Source organism: Lithobates pipiens, unplaced genomic scaffold, assembly GCF_037356315.1.
Source record: "Lithobates pipiens isolate NorthernLeopardFrog02 unplaced genomic scaffold, aLitPip1_a1.2 Scaffold_3, whole genome shotgun sequence".
Classification (NCBI taxonomy): domain Eukaryota; kingdom Metazoa; phylum Chordata; class Amphibia; order Anura; family Ranidae; genus Lithobates; species Lithobates pipiens.
The window spans coordinates 248,245,125-248,262,649 of record NW_027507790.1 but is presented as its reverse complement, the minus strand read 5'-3'; the positions used below and the strand labels follow the sequence as shown (position 1 = coordinate 248,262,649).

At 45.7% G+C, this 17,525-nt stretch overlaps 1 protein-coding gene across 3 annotated transcripts in view; it reads left to right on the top strand.

Moving 5' to 3' along the window:
* Positions 1–3,160: 3,160 nt before the first annotated feature.
* The window catches only part of SMAD4 (SMAD family member 4), a 67,721-nt gene continuing 53,356 nt past the window's right edge, over positions 3,161–17,525 (top strand). The window contains exon 1 of one of the 3 annotated variants that reach the window (XM_077463002.1): positions 3,161–3,401. The gene's annotated coding sequence lies outside the window, so the exon portion shown is untranslated. The remainder of the gene's footprint in view (positions 3,402–17,525) is intronic. The other 2 variants (XM_077463000.1, XM_077463001.1) reach the window with 2 other exon arrangements.

Genomic DNA, 17,525 nt, shown 5'->3' with positions numbered 1-17,525 from the left:
TTGGTCAGCTTAGCATAGCACGGCTCCCGTAACATTTAACATTGGCATCTATGGAAGATCTTGGTCAGCTTTCATAGCACGGCTACCATAACATTTAACTTTGGCATCTATGGAAAAATCTTGGTCAGCTTGACATAGCACGGCTCCAGTAACATTTAACATTGGCGTCTATGGAAAATCTTGGTCAGCTTGGCACTGCAAGCTAAACCAAGATTGCACCGCACATGTGCGAGATCGGCAGGTGCATGCACAGAATACAGGAAGGACACTGCGGCTTCAGATGCCCACACTGGAGATGGCCGCGATGTGCAGGAACTTCACAAAGTAAGAAAACGATGCTGTGCCGATAGAAAACTGGGCATAGTTTACAGCATACCTTTGTTATGTTGCATGAGGCGGGAGTATTCTAGGGGTATTTTCATTTTAAAATTCATATTTCAGCCGGAATTCCACCTTAAAAAAAAAAAGTTTGCTTACCTATACACTAGTGGCTGTCATCAATTTCAAAATAGCCCCCTTGCGAAGTGACACACTTTTCTAGACGACTGCGCCACTGCCGGAAGCATTCCTGGAATTCGTTTTCCGGAATGCTGTGCAGTACCTTTATCACGGAGCGCTGGATGTCCGAAATGTCATCAAATCTCTGTCCCTTCAAGGCATTTTGTAGTTTTGGAAACAGCCAAAATTCACAGGGTGCCAAGTCAGGGGAGTGAGGTGGTTGGTCAAGTTTGGGAATGGAGTTCTGGTCCAGGAACTGGCGCACACTCAACTCGTCCCGTGCGGGGGCATTGTCGTGGTGGAGAACCCACTTGTCGGGCCACAGTTCCGATCTTTCCCTCCCAACCGATTCCTGTAACCTTTTCAGGACTTCCAAGTAACGTTGTTGGCTGGCCGTTGTACCGCCTTCGATGAACTTGTAGTGAACGATCCCCTTGTGATCAAAAAAACACACCAGCATGGTTTTGAACGGAGAGCGAGAGGTGCGTGCGTTCTTCGGGCGAGGCAAATTCTTGGTTTTCCTCCGGTGTTTGGTCTCCGGATCGTACTGGAGACACCATGTTTCATCTCCGGTGATCACCCGACTGAAAGCCTCCGCGTTCTTCAAGAGGTCGCACGAAATACGAAGACGACGTTCTTTCTGATCTCCTGTGAGGATTGGTGGCCCCGTCTCTGCGGAGATCTTTCCCACCCCCAAATCCTCCGTCAGGATCTGCCGCACGGTCTCCCGGTTCATGTTCAATTCTTCCGCCATCATTCGCACGCTCAGCCTTCCGTCCGAGCGCAGGAGGGTCCGCACCCGCTCCACGTTCTCCTCCGTCCTTTGGGTTTTCGGCTGCCCGCTTCTCGCGTCGTCGTGGACGTCTTCCCGCCCCTCCTTAAACCGCCTGTGCCATTCAAAGACACTGGATTTCTTCATGGAATGTTCACCGTACGCCTCTTGTAGCCGAGCCAAAGTTTCACTCGCGCTTTTGCCCGTTTTCACACAACGTTTGATGCTCATCCGCTGCTCCAGATTCCTGTCACTCATTTTTCTGCCAACAACACAACCTACACGTGTGTTATTCCTTCTACGACTCCATAAAAGACTGCGGTGACCAGGTCAGCGCATGTTATGACATGTCACCACACACAGCCATGTCTGAGGAACTCTTCTACACACACTGACTGACACCCTCATCTTTTCTACTTCCTGTACATTTACCCCATGGTCAAATCCACCAATCACAGCTCTGTTGTCATAGTGAGGTGGTTATCCCCGCCCACTGTTCCTCATTGCCCTCCTTTCTGCCCATTTCCCCATGGTTGAACCAACCAATCACAGCTCTTGTTGTCATAGTGAGGTGTTATCCCCACCCCCTGTACCTCATTTCCCTCCTTCCTGCCCATTTTCCCAATAGTGGAACCCACCAATCACAGCTCCTGTTGCTGTAATGAGGTATTATCCCCGCCCCCATTCCTCATTGCCCCAGCTATACGGCTCCTGCCCGCCCATTTTCTTCACTGGTCAAACCCACCAATCACAGCTGCCTTTGCTGTAATACGGCATTATCTCCGCCCCCTTATTGAGCTGATTGGCCACACCCACCCATTTTCCTTATGGTCAAACCCGTCAATCATAGCTCCTGTTGCCCTAGTGACGTACTATCCCCGTCCCCTCATTGCCAGTATAAATAAAGCCCCGCCCACCTTCTCTCCTTCCCGCCCCATTTTCCCAATGGCCAAACTTATCCATCACAGCTCCAAAAGTATTATCCCCGCCCCCTATTCCTCATTTGCCTCATGTGGACACGCCCCTTCTCATTTCCCCAATAGTCAAACCCACAAATCACAGCTCTTTCTGCTGTAGGAAGTTATTCCCGACCCTTTTCCTCAATAGACACGCCCATTTTCCTAATAGTCAAACCCACAAATCGCATTTCTTATTGCTGTAGTAAGTTATCCCCGCCTCCTATTCCTCATTTGCCTATATAGACACGCCCACTTTTTAAATAGTTAAACCCACAAATCACAGATCTTACTGCTGTAGGTGGTATTATCCCCGCCCCCTGTTCCCTATTGCCTCCTATAGACACGCCCATTTTCCTAATAGTCAAACCCACAAATCACAGCTTTTACTGCTGTAGGGAGGTATTATCCCCGCCCCCCTCTGCCCAATGGTCAAACCCACCAATTACAGCTCCTATTGCTGTAGTTAGCTCGTATCCCCGCCCCCTCCTCATTACCCTATGGACACACGGCCCCTCTTCCCACCCGTCTTCCTAATAGTCAAACCCATCAATCACAGCTCCTGTTGCCAAAGTTATCCCCGCCCCTATTCTTCATTACCATATCGACACGCCCACTCCCGGTCCCCGCCCATTTTCACCAATCGTCAAACCCACCAATCACAGCTCCTACTGCTGTAGTGAGAGTTTTATATCCGCCCCCCACTCCTGTTCCTCGTTGTCTCTATCGCCACACCCCTCCCCGCCTCTTTTCCTGCTAGTCAAACGCATCACTATGGTAACCGCACAAGTCCCCTCCTCTACCTCTCCTCCTATTCCCCCCTCCCACCCGATATCCACGCCCGTCAATCACAGCTCGTGTTGCCACGGTAACCATCCAGCCCCCCTCTGTCGCTGCGGGCCCCGCCCACGCATTCCCGCTGGCCGCTCCGGCTCCTCCCTCCGCCCTCCCCAGTGTCCCGGATGTAGCCGCCGCTTGCGCCGAAGCTGCGCACGCTCGACCCGTGAAGGGGGGGATTGTTGTCTGCGGCCTGGGAGTCCGGCGAGGCCCGGGAGGAGGAGGAGCGGAGGGGGCCGCTGCTCGGTGTTCTTCCTGCGGGTGACGCGGTTGTGTTGCCTCCCCATCCCCCGGGCTGCGGGAGAGCGGAGAGAAAACACGGGCCCCGGAGGAGGAGGGTGAGTACGGGAGTGAGTGAGGGGATATACACTGCGGGGCCCCAACACCTCATCCATAGAGCTCGGGGGGCCCCAACTGAGGGCCCATAGGGGGTCATTGTCTAATATTCATCTCTATGGCTTCCAGCCCTCTCCCTGCTGGAGACATGGCTTTGTTTTCCTCAACATGTGATAAAAACCCTCATCTTTAGGCCTGAAGATTACCAAACCCCCCAAATAATCCGAGACCCCGAGAAGAAAGCGGTGCTGGAGAGTTATTTTGCTGTCTGATATTCCTGCAAATGTTTATGTAGTCCTGACAACCTCTTCTGACTATGTTTATGTTTTTATTTTTTGCTTCTAAACCCCCCACACTATATATATATATATATATATATATATATATATGTATTATTATACAGGATTTTTATAGCGCCGACAGTTTACGCAGCGCTTTACAACATGGGGGCAGACATTACAATACAATTCAATACAGGGAGAATCACACATATATATATATATATATATATATATATATATATATATATATATATATATATATATATATATTATTATTATTATTATTATTATTATTATTATTATTATTATTATATTTTTTTTTTTTTTTTTTTAAAGCAGAGACCCTATAGAACAAGTATATGCAATTAGCGGTCCTCCAGCTGTTGCAAAACTACAATTCCCATCATGCCTCTGTCTCTGAGTGTCATGCTTGTGGCTGTCGGAGTCTTGCTATGCCTCATGGGATTTGTAGCTCTGCAACAGCTGGAGGTCCAGTGCTAGAAATATCGCTTTCTAACAATCGGGGGCGATTTACTTTTTTCTTAACTTTTTTCTTAACTTTTTTTTTTATTTTTTTTTACACATCGTGCCTTAACCACTTTCAGACCGGACCATTTTGCTGGTAAATGACCAGAGGTCTTTTTACACTTTGGCACTGCGCTGCTTTAACTGGTAATTGCGCGGTCATGCAATGTTGTACCCAAACAAAATTTGCGTCCTTTTCTTCCCACAAATAGAGCTTTCTTTTGATGGTATTTGATTGCCTCTGCGATTTTTATTTTTTGCGATATAAACGTAAAAAGACCGCAAATTTTGAAAAAAAATGATATTTTCTACTTTTTGTTATTAGAAAAATCCAATAAACTCAATTTTAGTCATACATTTAGGCCAAAATGTATTCAGCCACATGTCTTTGGTAAAAAAAAAGTCAATAATTGTATATTTATTGGTTTGCGCAAAAGTTGTCACATCTACAAACTAAGGTACGTTTTCTGGAATTTACGCAGCTTTTAGTTTACGACTGCCTATCTCATTTCTTGAGGTGCTAAAATGGCAGGGCAGTACAAAACCCCCCCAAATGACCCCATTTTGGAAAGTAGACCCCCTAAGGAAATTGATAAGAGGCATGTTGAGCCCATTGAATATTTTATTTTTTTGCCTCAAGCGATTGAATAATGACAAAAAAAAAATTTTTTTATTTTTTTTTACACAAAGTTGTCACTAAATGATATATTGCTCACACATGCTATGGGCGTATGTGAAATGACACCCCAAAATAAATTCTGCTGCTTCTCCTGAGTACGGGGATACCACATATGTGGGACTTTTTGGGAGCCTAGCCGCGTACGGGGCCCCGAAAACCAAGCACCGCCTTCAGGCTTTCTAAGGGCGTACATTTTTGAGTTCACTTCTCACTACCTATTACAGTTTTGAAGGCCATAAAATGCCAAGATGGCACAAAACCCCCACAAATGACCCCATTTTAGAAAGTAGACACCCCAAGCTATTTGCTGAGAGGCATGTTGAGTTCATGGAATATTTTATATTTTGCCACAAGTTGCGGGAAAATTACAAACTTTTTTTTTTTTTTTTTTTTTTTCACAAAGTTGTCACTAAATGATATATTGCTCACACATGCCATGGGCATATGTGAAATGACACCCCAAAATAAATTCTGCTGCTTCTCCTGAGTACGGGGATACCACATATGTGGGACTTTTTGGGAGCCTAGCCGCGTACGGGGCCCCGAAAACCAAGCACCGCCTTCAGGCTTTCTAAGGGCGTAAATTTTTGAGTTCACTTCTCACTACCTATTACAGTTTTGAAGGCCATAAAATGCCAAGATGGCACAAAACCCCCACAAATGACCCCATTTTAGAAAGTAGACACCCCAAGCTATTTGCTGAGAGGCATGTTGAGTCCATGGAATATTTTATATTTTGCCACAAGTTGCGGGAAAATTACAAACTTTTTTTTTTTTTTTTTCACAAAGTTGTCACTAAATGATATATTGCTCACGGATGCCATGGGCATATGTGAAATGACACCCCAAAATAAATTCTGCTGCTTCTCCTGAGTACGGGGATACCACATATGTGGGACTTTTTGGGAGCCTAGCCGCGTACGGGGCCCCGAAAACCAAGCACCGCCTTCAGGCTTTCTAAGGGCGTAAATTTTTGAGTTCACTTCTCACTACCTATTACAGTTTTGAAGGCCATAAAATGCCAAGATGGCACAAAACCCCCACAAATGACCCCATTTTAGAAAGTAGACACCCCAAGCTATTTGCTGAGAGGCATGTTGAGTTCATGGAATATTTTATATTTTGCCACAAGTTGCGGGAAAATTACAAACTTTTTTTTTTTTTTTTTTTTTTTCACAAAGTTGTCACTAAATGATATATTGCTCACGCATGCCATGGGCATATGTGAAATGACACCCCAAAATAAATTCTGCTGCTTCTCCTGAGTACGGGGATACCACATATGTGGGACTTTTTGGGAGCCTAGCCGCGTACGGGGCCCCGAAAACCAAGCACCGCCTTCAGGCTTTCTAAGGGCGTAAATTTTTGAGTTCACTTCTCACTACCTATTACAGTTTTGAAGGCCATAAAATGCCAAGATGGCACAAAACCCCCACAAATGACCCCATTTTAGAAAGTAGACACCCCAAGCTATTTGCTGAGAGGCATGTTGAGTCCATGGAATATTTTATATTTTGCCACAAGTTGCGGGAAAATTACAAACTTTTTTTTTTTTTTTTTTCACAAAGTTGTCACTAAATGATATATTGCTCACGCATGCCATGGGCATATGTGAAATGACACCCCAAAATAAATTCTGCTGCTTCTCCTGAGTACGGGGATACCACATATGTGGGACTTTTTGGGAGCCTAGCCGCGTACGGGGCCCCGAAAACCAAGCACCGCCTTCAGGCTTTCTAAGGGCGTTACAGTTTTGAAGGCCATAAAATGCCAAGATGGCACAAACCCCCCCCAAATGACCCCATTTTGGAAAGTAGACACCCCTAAATTTAGGGGTACACTAGTGAGACTAGGTAATAAATGGCGGGTGCCCTGAAACTATAAAAAAATAACTAACCAACCAGCGTCACCTGTAACAGTTATATGGTGATCACAGGTGAAAGGGTTAACTAGGGGGCAATCAGGGGGCTTTATGCGGTAGTATATGGGGGTCCCTGGCGCTATAAAAAGCTGCGGCGAACCTAAATACCTACCTGCCTAACTAGCGTCACCTGTGACACTAATACGGCGATCAGAAAAATGATCGCTTATTAGGCTGGGTTCACACTGGAGCGATGCGGAAACGCCGCGAATCCGCGGCGGGTTCCCGCATCGCATGCCTCCCGGCGGCAGTTCACACTGCCCTATGCGAACTGCTGGGAGTGTCAGTGAAATGTTACTGACACCCCCAGATCAGTTCGCATATCGCAGTGCGATCTGCAAACTCGGATCGCATGGTGTGAACACCCATGCGATCCGATTCTGCTGCGGGCCAAAAAAAGGGTCCCGTGCGAATTTGCGGCGGGTGCGGCGAATGGCTGAACTCGAATCGCACAGAGATCGGATGTGATTTGCACTGCAGTGCGGTGCGAATCACATTCGTTCTCATAAACCGCTGCAATGTGAACCCAGCCTTAGTGACACTGGCGACGGGGGGTGATCACGGGGTTAAACCTTTATTGGGGGGGTTAGGGGGGTACATTAGAACTAAAGGGGGCTAACTCTAACTGCCCTAACAGTTATTACAGTCACAAATGACACCAATGCAAAAAAAAAAAAAAAAAAAAAAAAAATGACATTGGTGTCACTGTGACTGGGGGGCAGGGGTAATTGGGGGGGTGATCGGGGGGTAAAGGGGGGGTGTGAGTGTGCCTGGCATGTTCTACTGTGTGTGTAGAGTGTTGGTGCAACTTACTGATCCGCTCTCCTCCGTGTCGGAACGAAAAATACCGACACGGAGGAGAGAATACATCACTTCCTCTCCTGTGTTTACATTACAGGAGAGGAAGTGATGTCACCGGGGATTTCTATTCGTCGGGAGCGATCGCGAGGGGGTGGCCATGAATGAATGGCCGTCCCCTCGTCCGGGATCGCTCCCGAACGAATACCGACCGCCGCAGGCACCGGGCGGGGGCCCGATCGGGCCCCCGACCCGCGGGAGGCAAGGGACGTACATGTATGTCCTTATGCCTGCCCGTGCCATTGTACCGACGTACATCGGCGTGCGGCGGTCGGCAACTGGTTAAAAAAAAAAAAAAAAAAATATATATATATATATATATATATATATATATATATATATATATATATATATATATATATATATATATATATTTTTTTTTATTTAAGGCACGATGTGTTATATATATATATATATATATATATATATATATATATATATATAATCTCAGGACTCTGAGTTCCCATTGTACTGTCTGCCCTAACGTAAAGCACTGCGTAAACTTTCAGCGATTCAGTTCGCATTGTGCGCTTTACAAGTATTTCATTCATTCAATATAATACATTTTATATATTATATAAAATGTATTCTTATACAGCGCAGACAATTTACGCAGCCCTTTACAACGTTAGGGCAGACAGTACAATTACAATACGGGGGGAATCGGAGAGCCTATTTATTTTATATATATATATATATTTTTTTTTTTATTCCTATTACAAGGAATGTAAACATCCCTTAATATAAATAAGTGATGAATCCCGTGTAATAGAAACAACTGAGTGTCAGAGGAAGGGGAGACCTTTTTAAATGATGTCTGATTGGTGTTTCCTGTAGAGGGCGGAGCTGCTCATCTCTCAAAGTAGCTGTCCTGGAAGATGAAAGGGGGGGGGGGGTTGATTGCTTTTAACCATTTGCTGACCGCGCTGTAGCCGAATGATGGCTACAGAGCAGACGGCTAGTTCTGGGACGCTGTCATATGATGACCTCCTTTGATCGTGCCCGCTATGCGGCACACTGTGTGGAGGATACTGCTGAGCGCAAATCAGCGGCTTTTGACCACATAATCGGCTGTGTCCAATCACAGCTGATCATGGATGTAAATAGAGCTTGGTTATTGGCACTCCTTTCCTCATGCTGACAGCACAAGAAGAGAGTCGATAACTGGCTTCTTTAAAAGGCACATTGGCACAGATTATCAGTGCAGTGCCTACCAGTGCTGCCAATCAGTGCCACATATTGGCACCCACCAGTTCTGCCAATCAGTGTCGCATATCAGCGCTGTCTGTGCCCGCCAGTGCTTCCAATCAGGAACACCTATCAGGACTACCAAACAGCACTGTCTCATCAGTGGCACCAATCGGTGCTGCCCATCAGCGCTGTCTCATCAGTGCCACCTATCAGCGCCCACCAGTTCTGTCAATCAGTGCCACCCGTCAGCGCTGTCTCATCGTTGACGAAGGAAAATGACCTGTTTGCAAACATTTAGACCCCATTCACACCTGAGCGTTTTGTAGCTTGAAGCCTGAAGCTACAAAACGCTAGAGGGGAAAAATTCTATTATTCTCAATGGAGATGGTTCACATCTCCACTACATGTCGCCTGAAGCCGAACGCCTGAAGCTCAAACAAGTTCCTGACCCTTTTTTGTCGTTCGAGTTGAGCAGATTTGGGCGTTTTTTTTCTTTTAACATTGGTGACCTTTTGCCCTGCACAAAATCGCGGCAAAACGCGGTAAAAACGCAGCAAATCGCGGTAAAAACGCCGCAAAAACGCTTGAACGCTACGCTCAGGTGTGAATGCAGCCTTAAAGCAAACTGTGAAAAAGCTTTTGGAGGAGGAAAAAAAGTTTCGGTCTTCACTTGTTTAGCAAAACATAAAAAACCCAGCAGTGAATAAATACCACCAAAAGAAATCTCTATTTGTGGGAACAAAATAATAAAAATGTAGTTGGGGTATAGTGTTGAATCACCGCGCAATTGTCATTCAAAGTGGGACAAGCGCTGAAAATTGATCTTGGCAGAAAGGGGGTAAAAGTGCCCGGCAGGCAAGTGGTTAAAAATGTTTACTTCCACCCTGGACCATAAATGACGCCATGACATTGCTCTGATCCTCCAAGGCCATAAAGACAATCAAAGATCATCTACTCTTTTATTGCCTCTGTGACCAGTGCGCTACACTGTCAGATCATTTCTCGGGCAAGCTGGTGGAAACGGTAAGCCCGAGAAACACTAGAGAGCGGCGGGAGGGGACGCCACTTGAAACGCTTTTGGCACTCGCTGAAAAAAAACAATATCGGGGATTATGGCTGATTGTTTCAGCCATAATCTCAGTAAACCACTTGCAAACTGCGTGCGTTTACGTATTGCGGTCAGCGAGTGGTTAAACCAGTATTCTCATAAAGAAAAAATCCACCAAAATAAACCCCTAATAAGGGTTTCTAAAATGTGATAAACAGACCCATAATGCATTTAAGGGCTCATTTACAGGGGCAGAAATAAAAACAAAACTCTGTTTAGATGTGTACAGCGGGAAGCTTTGTATGTATCAAAATGCAGTGCTGTAGTAATCAATGAGTCTATACCAGGGGTCTCAAACTGGTGGCCCTCCAGCTGTTGCGAAACTACAAGTCCCATGAGGCTTTGCAAGGCTGACAGTTTTAAGCATGACTCCCACACGCAGAGGCATGATGGGACTTGTAGTTTTGCAACAGCTATAGGGCTGCTAGTTTGAGACCCCTGGTCTATATATACAGCTTCAGCGCTGCTGCCCATTGATTTGGCCCCAGTACGGGGTATGGCGGTGGTCTGGCCCCGGTACGGGGTATGGCGGTGGTTCTGGCCCCGGTACGGGGTATGGCGGTGGTCTGGCCCCCGGTACGGGGTATGGCGGTGGTCTGGCCCCCGGTACGGGGTATGGCGGTGGTCTGGCCCCCGGTACGGGGTATGGCGGTGGTCTGGCCCCCGGTACGGGGTATGGCGGTGGTCTGGCCCCCGGTACGGGGTATGGCGGTGGTAATAAACAGCACTGGGACAGGTGACGGGCTGGCTGCACTCTTTATTTGTATCTTACTTGGGCCAGTGATCAGGGAGGGGGGGGGGGGCGCAGGCTGGCACTGCAGTCTGAGTATACATGCAGTGTGACAGGTTACAGCAACAGATCTCTGCTCTCACAGCTGTCTCATCGGTGCCGCCCATCAGCGCTGTCTCATCGGTGAAGAAGAAAAATGACCTGTTTGCAAACACAGCAAACTATGAAAAAGCTTTTGGAGGGGGGAAAAAAATTTCGGTCTTCACTTGTTTAGCAAAACATAAAAAAAAACATAAATACCACCAAAAGAAAGCTCTATTTGTGGGAACAAAATAATAAAAATGTAGTTTGGGTATAGTGTTGAATCACAGCGCAATTGTCATTCAAAGTGGGACAAGTGCTGAAAGCTGAAAACTGGCCTGGGCAGAAGGGGGTGAAAGTACCTGGCAGGCAAGTGGTGATAAAAAAAAAAAAATTTTTACTTCCACCCTGATCCCTAACTAAAATCTAGTGTAACAAATTGCCTTCAGAAGTCACCTAATTAGTAAACTTGTGTGTAATTTATTCTCAGTATAAATACAGCTGTTCTGTGAAGCCCTCAGAGGTTTAAGCCCCATACACACTATGAGATTTTCTGCTGATTTTTGTCTTCAGATTTACCAAAACCATGTAGTGCAAGGGCCTGCCTGATTGCATACAAATTGAAATTCCTAAAGTTTGACCTCATATGGTTTTGGTGGGAAAAACCTGCAGAAAATCTGATGGTGTGTCTGTGGCTTTAGAGAACCTTTAGTGAACAAACAGCATCACGAAGGCCAAGGAACACACCAGACAGGTCAGGGATAAAGTTGTGGAGAAGTTTAAAGCAGGGTTAGGTTATAAAAAATATCTCAAGCTTTGAAAATGTCGCGGAGAACTGTTCAATCCATCATCCGAAAATGGAAAGAGTATGGCACAACTGCAAACTTACCAAGACATGGCCGTCCACCTACACTGACAGGCCAGGCAAGCGATACCACGTGTGGTTTGAACAGCGTTTACATATGTATTTTACTTTACTTTATTTTTTATTTTTACACTTTCTCTTTGTATTTTAAGAATGTAAACGTCCCTTGTAATAGGAATAGTGCATGACAGGTTCTCTTTATGGAGAGATATGGGATCTGTAAGACCCCACATCTCTCCAGGCTGGAAAGCATGAGATCAACGAGTGCAACTTTGTTTACAACCACGGGCTGACGTGACATCATAAAGTTGTGCCCGGGCCACCGACGGTAATAGAGATGACTGGAAATCTCTGCTTCTCATGCGGTGGCGGATTCTTTCCCTGGGTCCCCGATGGCACGGGAGGGCGGTGGGAGGGGGGTTGTCCCCTTCAGCCTCCTGTAAGAATGTAAGAAGGATCAATCGGTGGAACTGCTGCTATGATCATTCTTACGGTGCAAAGAATCGCTGGCTCTAAAAGATGAGACCTGAATGATGCCTGTAGCTGTAGGCATCATTCAGAGATCTCCACTGAAATTCAGACGTCATATGACATACTTGGGCTGGAAGTGGTTAATGTCTTTTTTTTTTTATTAGGTGTGTTGGAGATTGTGATCAACATAATGAAAATAATTCAATTGACGTTTTAAATGAACTTTAGTTTCTAAATATGTATGGCACAACCATATTTGCATAGTGACTTTGCTTTACAGCTGTGTGTTAGTGCCCATCTGATCCCACTTTCATTATTTATACTTTATAACCACTAGAGCAGCCATTCTCGGACAGGGTTCTGTGGAGCCCTAGGGCTCCTCCATAGGTTAACTGTGTCTGATTTACCTCCCATCTGATGGTGCATAGTTCTGAGTCCATCACCACTCAGCAGAACCAGTGACAGCCCCAATGAGCTTTTTAGCAGTGCCCACCACTGTAAGGGGGTATTCTTCTCTGGAGGATGGGGGGGCCCCCCTCTCTTCCTTGGCCGCCGCTGTAGGAGGGGGGGGGCTTTCTTCCTTGGCCGCCGCTGTAGGAGGGGGGGCTTTCTTTCTTGGCCGCCACTGTAGGAGGGGGGCTTTCTTTTCTTGGCCGCCACTGTAGGAGGGGGGGCTTTCTTCCTTGGCCGCTGCTGGGGGGGCTTTCTTCCTTGGCCGCCGCTGTAGGAGGGGGGGGCTTCTTCCTTGGCCGCCGCTGTAGGAGGGGGGGGGCTTTCTTCCTTGGCCGCCGCTGTAGGGGGGGTGGGGGCTTTCTTCCTTGGCCGCCGCTGTAGGAGGGTTGGGGCTTTCTTCCTTGGCCGCCGCTGTAGGAGGGGGGGGCTTTCTTCCTTGGCCGCCGCTGTAGGAGGGGGGGGGCTTTCTTCCTTGGCCGCCGCTGTAGGAGGGGGGGGGCTTTCTTCCTTGGCCGCCGCTGTAGGAGGGGGGGGGCTTTCTTCCTTGGCCGCCGCTGTAGGAGGGGGGGGGGGCTTTCTTCCTTGGCCGCCGCTGTAGGAGGGGGGGGGGGGCTTTCTTCCTTGGCCGCCGCTGTAGGGGGGGGGCTTTCTTCCTTGGCCGCCGCTGTAGGGGGGGGGGCTTTCTTCCTTGGCCGCCGCTGTAGGGGGGGGGCTTTCTTCCTTGGCCGCCGCTGTAGGGGGGGGGGCTTTCTTCCTTGGCCGCCGCTGTAGGGGGGGGGGGGGGCTTTCTTCCTTGGCCGCCGCTGTAGGGGGGGGGCTTTCTTCCTTGGCCGCCGCTGTAGGGGGGGGGCTTTCTTCCTTGGCCGCCGCTGTAGGAGGGAGGGGGGGCTTTCTTCCTTGGCCGCCGCTGTAGGAGGGGGGGGGGGGGGCTTTCTTCCTTGGCCGCCGGCTCTCCTCGCCTCCCCCACCTCTAAAGAAGCTTCAGTCTCTCTAAGGTGATTTTTTATTTATTTATTGGGATTCCCTTTAGCCTGAAAATGATGTTAAAGCATTAGGGGAGTGGTCAGCACATCCCTTTTGTGTTCGTTCATAGCATGGTGATATCATTGGCTATTACCAATGTGAATATCTCCTAAACCATGCACGTTTAGGGGATATGCATTGTAGCCACAGGTAAGCTATATTATAAGGTTTCCTGTAGGTACATTTAAAAAATTAGCGTTTTTGCTTCTGCTTTAAGGGTTCCTCTGGGGTAAAGGTTGAGAAATGCTGCACTGGAAGGAACACTTAGTTATGTAATGCAATAATTATAGAACTGCACAGCAACACAGACATGTCCGCTATTTCAGGCAGTGTTAGAATATCTGTGTACTCACTAAAATTAAACTATCTTTACCCTTTTTATTGGGTTATATTTACTGATTCGCCAACAATGCTTTTTCAATATTGATCAACAGGATTATTTTTCTCTTTTAAAAAGACAAAATATAATGGTATTACCGTTGTCTCAAAATTGATGTCAGTACCCCCTGCATCCCTACGTGTCATCTAATATATCTAGGATATTTTGACAAGCATGACTCATAGACATCTATGGGATGTGGCATATCTTTTCCGGCAATTTCCCGTTCCCTGAGGAATCCTCACATCTCTAGATCCATTAAGGTATCGGGTTTAGTGATGCATGTACTTCATAGTTGCTGTGAATCTCTATTGCCTTTCATTTTAAGGGTTTTAATGCCCCTTCTGTCACGTTTTGATCTTGTAACGTTTTAAAGAAGACCTGTTCTTCCCTAAGTTTAGTGTTTCAAGCTTGACTTGTTCTAAATACATGAGTTGCAAATATACAGATTTTTTTTTTTTCTATTTTGCGCCTGTGATCCAATTTTTTTTTATCCTTATGTGGACATCATATGACATCCTGGACTTTAAGTGGTGTTATCTGAATGATGCCTTTAGTTGCAGGCATCATCCAGACAGGTTTTCTTTCAGCAGGCGATTCCCTGCAAAGTAAAAGAAATCATACTGGCTTGTTGTTGGCTCGGAGGCCAAAAGCGACGTCATAACGTCACTTTCAGAGCCAGCAGATGTAAACACCGCTGTTTGTAAGTTTGAAATCTATTTTATTATATATCTCAGTCCTTTCCAGCATAGACGAGAGATCTGGGGACTTATAGACCCCAGATCTCTCCATAAAGAGGAACTGTCGTGCCCTATTCTTAGGGATGTTTACAGTCCTTGTAATAGGAATAAGTGATCCAAAAAAACTAAAACTAAAGGGAAAATGTAAAAAGAAACAATAAAAGAAAAATAAAATACAATTTTAAAGTGCTTCATGCACGCAGATGCGCTCGCATACGTAGGTTGTGCCCACATATGTAAACAGTGTTCAAACCACACATGTGAGATCTCCAGGAATGTTAGAGTATGAGCAACAATTTTAGCACTAGACCTTCTCTGTAACTCTGTAAAAAACAAAAAAAAAATAAAAAAAAACTTTAAAGCATAGCCTATGGGGATTTTTAAAGTGACTGTAAAATCTTGTTTAAAAAAAAAAAAATAGCACGATTTATATTTACCACCTCTGCGCATGTTGGTTTTGCACAGAGCAGCCCAGATGCTCCTCTTCTTGGGTGACTCTTCGCTGCTCCTGTCCCCTCCCTTCTGTCGAGTCCCCCAACAGCAAGCAGGTTGCTATGGGGCCACCCGAGCAGAGTTACAGCTCCGAATGTCAATTCAGACACAGAGCCTGGCTCCGCCCCCTCTCTCCCCTGATTGGACAACTGACTTTGTCACTCATGGACATAGCTGAAGAGTGATGGGGCCTAGGTAAGTAATCAGGGGGTGCTGGGCGGCTGCTACACACAGAAGGTTTTTTTACCTTCTGCTTTTAAAACTCCTTTAAAGCCCAAAATTGTCCAAAAAAAGTGCAAAATTGGAACTTCCGCTTTTCAGAATCCTCCCCCATTCTGGTGTCACATTTGGCACCTTTCGGGGGGAAGCAGATACTTGTCTAATACAGGTATTTTGTGCCCACTTCCGGGCATAGATACCTGAGCCATCCACGGGGACGCTAGAGCTGCACGACACTGTGCAGGGACTGACCTGTCAGCTCTGCTCTCCCCTATGGGGGATCTGATGAAGATGGAGCGTAGAGTCCCTTGTCACCCGATCCGATTACAGATGGAAAAGTAGATTTTTTTTTTTTCCTCCGTCGCGCTTTTTCGGATCGGAGCGGGTTGGATGTCGGCAAACATGTCACCACTGACATCCATTCCTCCATAGACCTCTATGGAGTGTCCATTCAGGTCCACCTAAAAAACAGGCGGACAGTGTGAAAGGGGCCTAAAACATTAAACCTTTTTCTGACATCTGTTGGTTTCAAGTTAAAATAATATATATATTTTTTTTTTGCTAGAAAATTACTTGGACCCCCAAACATTTTATATAATATATTTTAGTAGAGACCCTAGAGAATAAAATGGTGGTTGTTGCAATATTTTATGTTACGTTGTATCTGTGCAGTGGTTTTCCAATTCCATTTTTTTTTTTTATTACTTTAATGAATGAAAAAAAAACAAAAAACTAACCAGTAAAGTTAGCCCAATTTTTTTTTTTTTTTTGGGATAATGTGAAAGATTTTACGTCGCGAGAATCGTGTTTTTTTATTCTAAGCAAAAAAAATCATGGTTCTTATTTTGTCCAGAATCGTGCAGCTCTAATCTACGCCACTTCCGGCGCCCCCCCCCCCCCCCCCCCCCCGCTGTCTTCTAGGAGACACACAGGTCCCAGCCGAGGGATAAGTCAGCTGCATGTGCCCTGGACAGGTAAGTGTCCTTATTTTAAAAGTCAGTATTTGTAGCTGCTGACTTAAATATAAAAATTAGGCAGAACTCCTCTTTAAGTACTGAAGTGGACTATGGGATTTGTAGTGTGCATACAGCAATGCATATGACTGCAACTAACCAACTGCTTGTTCCAAATGGGGAAGAAGATTATTTCCTGACAAATAGATCACAAGGCCATGCAGGCGTGCTGCTTTCTGAAAAGTCCTGCATGCTGCATCTTTGGTGCAGTTTTTCAAATGTGTACCAAAAATGCAACTTCCATTGTAAGTCAATGGGAACACATCAAACGCGCACAGTATCTGGGTTTTTGGTTCATTTTTGAGTCGCATGCCCATGTTTCACAGGTGCATGCTGGGAGTCCCGTAACCGGAAAGTCCAGCAAGAACACATTAAAATTGCAATGTGTGTGCACAGGGGGCCTCAGTAGTGGCTGTGTAGAGAGATCATCTTTGGAGAATAAGAATATTAGTGTCACTTTATACTTTCCCCATCCAGGTTACAGTTGATACATTAAAATTAAATGATATCAACTGTAGCCTGGTAAACTTAGACATAGCAGAGACTCTAGGAAATAAAATGGTGTGTATTCTAGTAGGGGAGAGAGATACTGTATATACTATTAAAGGAAGAATCTGGCAAATATCACACTCAGATCAATTATTTTTTTTTTTTAAACAAACCATGTCTTCCTTCAAAAAAAAAAAAAGTAATTTTAAGAACGTTCGTTCAATTTTCTGATCGTTAGTGGGGTCAAATGGATGTTTGTTTTCAACCACAGTTACGGCAAAATTTGGAAATAATAGAAAACTTCAGACGGTGTATGTGGTTTTCATTTAGAAAATACATTTATTTATAAAAAAAAAATAAAAAAATTAGAACATTCTTTCATTCATTGAATGTACAAAGTTTTTTTTTCTGAAAATTTATCGGTGTGGCCAGCATAAGGCTCGGTACACACCTATGCAGTTTGCGTTTGATCTGTTTCTGCAGTGCGTTTTGATTTTTGCACACGTGATTTTGCTGCGATTTGCATTTTTTTGGGGCCAATCTGTTGGGCAGATTAAAAAAACACAAATTGCTGCAAAAACACATTACATGCTTATGTGCAGCTTCTC